The following is a 7,546-nucleotide window of genomic DNA, read 5'->3' on the forward strand; positions in this document are numbered from 1 at the left end:
CTCTCTCTCTCTCTCTCTCTCTCTCTCTCTCCCTCTCTCTCTCTGTCTGTCTTTCTTTCTAAAATGAGAAATTAGAAATACTTCAGTGAGGATCGACGTGTATACGGTATATTTACCCTTTGTTTAGGAACCAAGTTCAGCTGTTCTGGATAATTACACAGAGAGGTAACCATGGCAACATCTGTAGGCATCAGGGCACACCTGTGTTGGTTTGAGTTTGGAGGAGGAAGACGAGGACGACGGAGAGGAAAGAGCTTCATTAAGTCCATCAGAATACTTGAGTGCAGCATTTAAGGCCTGACTCGGTAATTAACAATCGTCCAAGAATTCTTTATTTATTTATTTATTTATTTTTTTGAGACATCTCTGTCTGGGTTGACGGTGAAGCCTGATCGGAAACGTTCTACGTGTAAATTTCTCTTTTATTTTACAGCACATCCTCGAGAGCAGGGTTGTTCACGGGCCTGGAAAAGGAAGCTTCGAACTCGTGACCTGCTGTGGTCAGATTTCTGTAGTGCCCACTTAAGAGTGCAGATTGAAGCAGCAGGTTTTTGTTTGTTTGATTTTTAAGTTAAAAAAAAGAAAAGAAATGAAAAGAAAAAAAAAGCAAGAATGCGAAATTATTGTTTTTTTTTTTTTTTTTTCCGGCAGTGGTTAATTATACTTCACTTCAAATTCATTCAAGATTTGTCTGTGCAAATGATCAACAAACAAGATCTCTTCTTGTTGAAATTTTTGAAAATGAGGACGTGATAAAATCCAAGAAAAATTTAAATTAGCTAGCCAAACATTTTGATTTACGGAGTCGTAGGTTTCCGTTTGTTTCTCCAACTGCATAAAAATGACACGCTATTACATGTACGTGTATAAAAAACCGCATTTATTCCAATCATCATTTGTTATTCATAAATTGAGCAAATTTGGTATTAGCCGGGGATCACGGTGGCTTAGTGGTTAGCTCGTTCGCCTCACACCTCCGGGGTTGGGGGTTCGATTCCCGCCTCCGCCTTGTGTGTGTGGAGTTTGCATGTTCTCCCCGTGCCTCGGGGGTTTCCTCCGGTTTCCTCCGCCGGTCCAAACACATGCATGGTAGGTTGATTGGCATCTCTGGAAAATTGTCCATAGTGTGTGAGTGTGTGAGTGAATGAGAGTGTGTGTGTGCCCTGTGATGGGTTGGCACTCCGTCCAGGGTGTATCCTGCCTCAATGCCCGATGACGCCCGAGATAGGCACAGGCTCCCCGTGACCCGAGGTAGATCGGATAAGCGGTAGAAAATGAATGAATGAATGAATGAATGAATGAATGGTATTAGCCAATAGAATAATGTCAAGTGTTATGACCTCATAGATGAGATTAGATGCCATAGGGTTCACCCTAAAACGATGAACCATGATTTCAAATCATCTTCCATAAAGCCTTAAATAAGATGGAAGTTAACTTGGCATGAGTCTGTTAGAAAAAAAAGAAAAGAAAAAAAAAGATCTACATCTAATAAGCAGGCGTAAATCTGACTACAGAACAGAACGAATTCAACGGGTTTAATTATGTTGTCTGGTTAAAGGCTTTATCCCACCTCCCTCGGGCCAAACCATTAATTCTCTCATATTCCATGTTGCTCTTGACAAGCTCACTTGTTTCCGATGGAGAGAGGGATGGAGGAATGGATGTATGGATGTAGAGAAGGAGGTTGTGTTCTGTTCTCTTTGGCTTTTCCCCACGAGACGAGGACAGAAGTCGCCTGTTGTCATTATGACGGTCGGGATTAGTGCTGCGAGGGCAGCTTTAAAACTCTTCCCCTGCGCTTGACAGGTGGCCGCCGCGACCGCCGAAGCTACGAGGCCCAGGCGTCGCGACGGCTCGCCAGATCATCAGTCATCCTGCTGTCGTTAGGCGGTAATGATTTGATTATTTTGCGGATGCACCGGAGTATAAATCTCTTTCAGAAGCATTTCCTTCACATATTAATCAAAAGCGATAGAGCAGAGCAGCCAGAGATTCGGGGAAACGTTTTAAAAAATGAACAATCCTTTCTCATTCTGAATATGCCATCGTGCTTTTTAACTGTGTTTGGAATAGGAGAGTGGCAACTTTTTATCACAGTGACAAGCCGATGTGAGACGAGGACGGGAAGTTTGAAGGGGAAAAAACTTTCTTCTCTAGAATTCAGGCTCAGTAGCAGTCATGAGAATTCCCAGTGTGTAACATACATACACATTCTTGGACAGGGTGTATGGTTCTCTAAAGAACCTTTAACGTCACCCGGGTTCTTTGTAGTGGGAAACGTTTCCGGATAAAAAATGTTCTTTTAAGGAGCATTTACTGCAACGTTCTTTGGGGATCCAAACAATTAACCCCAAAATCTAATGGCATCACTGTGAAAAACCTTTTATTTTGGTTCCTCATGAGAGCTTCATGAGAACATCTGTGTCACTGAACACCTTTGGTAATATGAGAGGTTACAGGAACCTATAGATTAATCGTTAGACAAACATAAGACAAAGCAATCTCACAGTCATTAAGCAGCAGCAATAGCTTCAGAAGCAAAACAGACTCTAATCAGTGACAGTACGCTTATTAAATTTAGGAAAAGAACTGAAATATGGTAAGCCTGGCTGCCTTTTTAAAAAAAAACAAAAAAAACTTTCTGACCGTAAACACTGAGCCCTTGTGTTTTCTCTTTATTTATCTGTGTGGTGTGCAACATGAATGCCGCAGATCTGGCCTCCACCTCCGGAAAACATTCCTTTCATGTGTCCCAGAATGCACCGTGACGCAAAATAGCCCTTCAGTTGAATGCGTATCGAACCCGGCCACCGCTCCGGGAGCCATCGGGACGATGCCAGGCGCTCTGGATTGGCCGAGGTCCCCGTGAGGATATAGGGAGGAGGGGGAGTTTTACGTCTCGGTGGGCCAGTAAGCCTGGAGGCACCTGAGCCCTGAGAATCGTAGCGAATTGTGGGCACCTTGGCAGCCGCTCAGCGTTCGCCTTAGGTCTGTCACAGCTCAAAGAGACGCTCGGCGCTTGCCCAGATACTCAGCGGGCAGAGCCCTGGAATGCTAGGAAAAGCGTTTCTTTCGGGTTCATCTGGACTGGTGTCGATAAGCAGCGGTGGGCATCTCCTCTGCGTATCGCTGCCTCGCACCCTGTGACGGCTCCAGTGCCACAGGCTGGGACATCGGAGGCGGAGTTCCTGGATACCGACACTGGACACTGCCATACCGACACAGGATGCTATTCTTCTACTGCTATTCCTCTCTCGGCAGCAACGCCGGGTGCCAAACACCGTCTCGAACTGTGCTATCAGTTAAAACACAAGGTCTGAATTCGGTCTGCTTTAGTGTTTAGAAGGTTGTGCATTCGGTTTATTGTGTCTCATACAATAAATAGTACTCATTTTTAAAATATATATTTCAAATCGATTCCAATTTGAAATCAATATCCACTTTAGTGATTAACATTTTCAAGGTACTTACCGGATTTGTTTTTTTTTTTTGTTTTTTTTCCTGACTTGGTCACCACCAATCACAGCCTTGGGTACAGTGGCAAACATGTTGGCAATTCAGCTTTACAAAAGTTTCATAAACATAAGAAAAAAAAGGACCTAAAATATCACCTGTGTATACTAGGTTGAATGTTTCGAGCTCAAGTAGGAAATACCCAGAAACCTATGAGGGGAGGGGCAGTGGAACCACAGAGAGAAGTGTGGCAAAACTACAGATAAGGTCAATTACTTCCTGTCGAGGTACGATTCCTATAAACGAGTGGTTTAAGATAAAGGTTAGGGACAGTTATTTTGTCTCATGATTCCCAGAATTTAACATTTCCATCATTACTATTGAGTCATATTCAACACAACGACAATAAGCTAACATAAAGTTGCTAAACAAAAACAAAAATTTCACCTACACATGAACATGATAAGATGCCTGCATGTAAACAATGGAATAAAAGTTCAGCTCTGGATCATTTAGCACTAGTGTGTCTTGAGGGAAATTTTACCTGCAAGCACTTTGCTAAAAACAAAACCCCCAACCCTAGTTTGACATATTCGAGACTCAAGGTTCCTGACACAGCGGTCTGAGATGTGAGTGAGTTCATTACAGCTCAAAAATACAAGAACTCTCTGATGATTCTTGCTAGTGGGCTAAAATTGGATCCTTCTGCTCTGTTCGCCAGACAATTTGGATATTTTGCCTCGAACGTTAATGTGATTTGATCTGTAAAGTCTTGATTACACCAAAGAAATCGATGCTTGTAGCAAGTCACTTTATTATTTTTTTTTTTCAATTGTACAAAAGCTATTTTTAGGCTTATAGTTGTATCTCAATCTCAGTAGCATCATTTTATTTATAAAGAGCATTGTGCACAAATTAATGGTGCTTATATCTGTTTAAAGTACCTGGATAAGTATAAATCTTTTGCCCAGAGGTCAGAGGTCATGTCATGTCAAGGATTTATGGTTTAAACTAGACTACTAATGGCGATATTTATCCAAAGAAAAGTTCCAACAAAACAAAACCCGGTCAGTTTTGTTCCCAAACGAACGTTTCATGGTGATATCGTACCAATTTCTGCTCTCTGAGATACCCCGAGGGCTTGTTCATACAGTACAAGTCTTGCTCAAATTTTATCTTCAATCACTAAAGTTCTGTGTGAGGTCACCGACAGAGGGAAAAAACGCACGTCTCTGTCACACCGAAAGCCAACAGAGTCCTGACTCATTTTAGACCAGACTCAGTTTACACTGATTGACTATATGTCCATTTGCATTCAGCCATCAGAATGAAAGGTCAGTGTGCTGGTTAAAAAATGTTCAAGAGACACTTTCTTAAGACAGCTGCTATGTCAAATGGTTTCCATGATCATGTCAATTTGGCTGTTGAAAATGAAAGTCTCACTTTTTTTTTTTTTTCTGGTGAGGTTTTTCAGGAAGGCACTGCAGCGCTAACATCCTCTAGCATGTCTGTATGTCGTGTGTCTCGATCGTAGTGGAAAAAAACAGGCGTGACTGACTTCAGGTAAGCTGTAGGAGGATAGAAACGCGAGCCGCCACATCAGAGGGTAAAAACATCAGACATGTTTCAATACAGTGAGGCTGGTGAGTAATATTTACACTGCAGCACTCATTGTAGTGGTACAAAAATTTGACATGACACCCAGAGGATTCCCCTAATTACAGTAAATTAATTGTCGCCTGTATGTTCTCACATTTTTCGACCTGCTGTGGGAATCGAGCGCCAAAGGCAAAAGGTGTTTCAGGAACTGTGATTCAGTGTTTTGAAGCTGATCTGTTTTGGACACGAGAATTGTTGTCCAGCAACTGTGTCTTGTGCTTCGCTACGGAAACTGTGAAGAGTCTTGATTGACGTAAGCTGTTTGTTTACGTGTATGCGCACGGATATTCCGAACTTAAACGGAATACCGACATCTACACTAGCCTGTGCAAATTCCTAACGTGGAAAAAAAAGCCGATCCAGGCTATGCTCTTTTTCCAATCGTGCGTAAAACAATGCGAGCGTGTAAACAGTATTCTTTTTTTAGCCCACGGTGAAACATATTTGCAAAGTGTTATAAAAGAATTAGTAGCGTGTTCCTGAAAGTGACAGCTTTATCATTTTCATGATGTCATGCACTGCTGGACAAAAACATAGATACGTATTTCCCATTCTATTTATACGAATGAGACAATACAAGCTAAACAATATATCAAACAGAACCTTATATATTTATATGAGTAAGGTGTTTTTGTCTTAGTTATTGTTTTTTTTATTTTGCTGATTTTCTGTAAAGAAGCTAAAGAACTTTAAAATTCTTTTTTTACCAGCACATTTGTGTGAACTGTTGGGAATCTGTCGGCTTTCGGTGTGAGGCCTGTGTTGTTCCCTCTGATGGATAACACGGAGTTACTCAGAACAACACGACGGGCTTAAATATTGCACTCTTATGAACAAAACCTGAGAACCCGAGTGCATAATATAATCTATTATTATATTTTGAACATTTCTGTGGAAAAATATTAACCCTTTTTGTTCTATCGGAACTTCTCTATGGATATATCGTCCCTAGTAGGCGAGGTACAAACAGTAAAGCTTATAAATCACTACAAATAGATGTAAAAAATAGATTTAATAGTTAGAGAGTTTGACTCCTAACCCTAAGGTTGTGGGTTCGAGTCTCAGCCGGCAATACCATGACCGAGCTGCCCTTGAGCAGAGCACCAAACCCCCTCTAACTGCTCCCCGAACGCCGCAGCGTAAATGGCTGCCCACTGCTCCGGGTGTGTGTTCACGGTGTGTGTGTGTTCACTGCTGTGTGTGTGCACTTTGGATGGGTTAAATGCAGAGAACAACTTCTGAGTATGGGTCACCGTACTTAGCCGTATGTCACGTCACGTCACAAATTCATCAACCTACAACCTTCTACAGCCTTGAGTTCTACAAACACTACAAAGTCCTGAGTGTTTACTTTCATACGAGCTTCATATTAACCACCACTGTGGAGTAAGACACGACAAAGACGTTCAATACTGAACACGGACACAAAAATCAGGAGCAAAACTCATTTCATTTGGCTTCTGGGGGGAAAAAGAGTTCAGTCTGATGGCCACACTCTAGTTAAACCTCAAATATCTTCACTGCTAATTTAGAGTTTGGTAAACAAGCAGTTAAAGGTATTTTTCAACCTTGAATATTCTAGCAAACCACACGGAGATGAATAGGAAGTGTTTATTCATTTCAGCAGAATGTCATTAGTCTGTTCAGAACCTTCAACGTGACTAAACTACGAATAGTTCACATAAAAGTGTCAGACGTACGCCGGAAAAATCTGCTGACACGGTCATTTCTGAGGTGACATTTCCTTTGGAATAAACATTATACCTGAGAGTGATTTTCCATTTTTTTTAGTCATACTATTTACAAAGAGTAAAACATTTATTGGAACAGCACAGTGATGGGATGTTTTTTTTTTTTTTTTTTTAAATCTGTTTATATTTCCAGTGAAGTTCCTGTGTTACAGTATTTTCATTATAAAAGCTATACATTTCTCTTTCTGTCTCTTTTTATTTTTTTCCCTTGAAGTGAATATGACCTAAAAAATGCAGCTTGTCACGTTCCTAAAGACTTTTTAACGTCGGTAAACATACGTCGTGTTCCAAATCGCACATTTACGCACTACGCCGCTATTCTGTAGTAATAAATAGTGTTCGGAACGAAAGCTCCAACGAGACGACGTGCGATTCAAAGACCCCCATAAAAAAATTATTCAGACACTTGTAGCTTTGTGTACTGTAAGTAGCGGAAGAGGGGCGAAGCAACCAGGTTTTTCGAGATGGCCGACGACACTCTGATGTTAGGAGGAAATTCAGCAACATAAATTCATCAGTTGACAATTCATCCTTCACTGTGGTGTGATATACTGTACAAAATTGCTTGAGTAGGGTTTCGTGACTTTTGTGTGATTTGTTCCCCTGCGAGTCATCTTATAACCGCTTTGCTGCCAAATCTTGGTGTTTGCCCATCCCAGCTTGGTGTGGTTTGGTATTGC

At 41.4% G+C, this 7,546-nt stretch overlaps 1 long non-coding RNA gene across 1 annotated transcript in view; it reads left to right on the forward strand.

The window, feature by feature from the left end:
- Positions 1–620, forward strand: part of LOC113649865 — an 879-nt gene extending 259 nt beyond the window's left edge. Inside the window, exons 2-3 of the long non-coding RNA XR_003442244.2 lie at positions 128–305; positions 434–620. This is a non-coding gene — a long non-coding RNA (uncharacterized LOC113649865). The remainder of the gene's footprint in view (positions 1–127; positions 306–433) is intronic.
- The last annotated feature ends 6,926 nt before the right edge of the window (positions 621–7,546 follow it).

The sequence above is a fragment of the Tachysurus fulvidraco genome, chromosome 25 (genome assembly GCF_022655615.1).
Source record: "Tachysurus fulvidraco isolate hzauxx_2018 chromosome 25, HZAU_PFXX_2.0, whole genome shotgun sequence".
Classification (NCBI taxonomy): domain Eukaryota; kingdom Metazoa; phylum Chordata; class Actinopteri; order Siluriformes; family Bagridae; genus Tachysurus; species Tachysurus fulvidraco.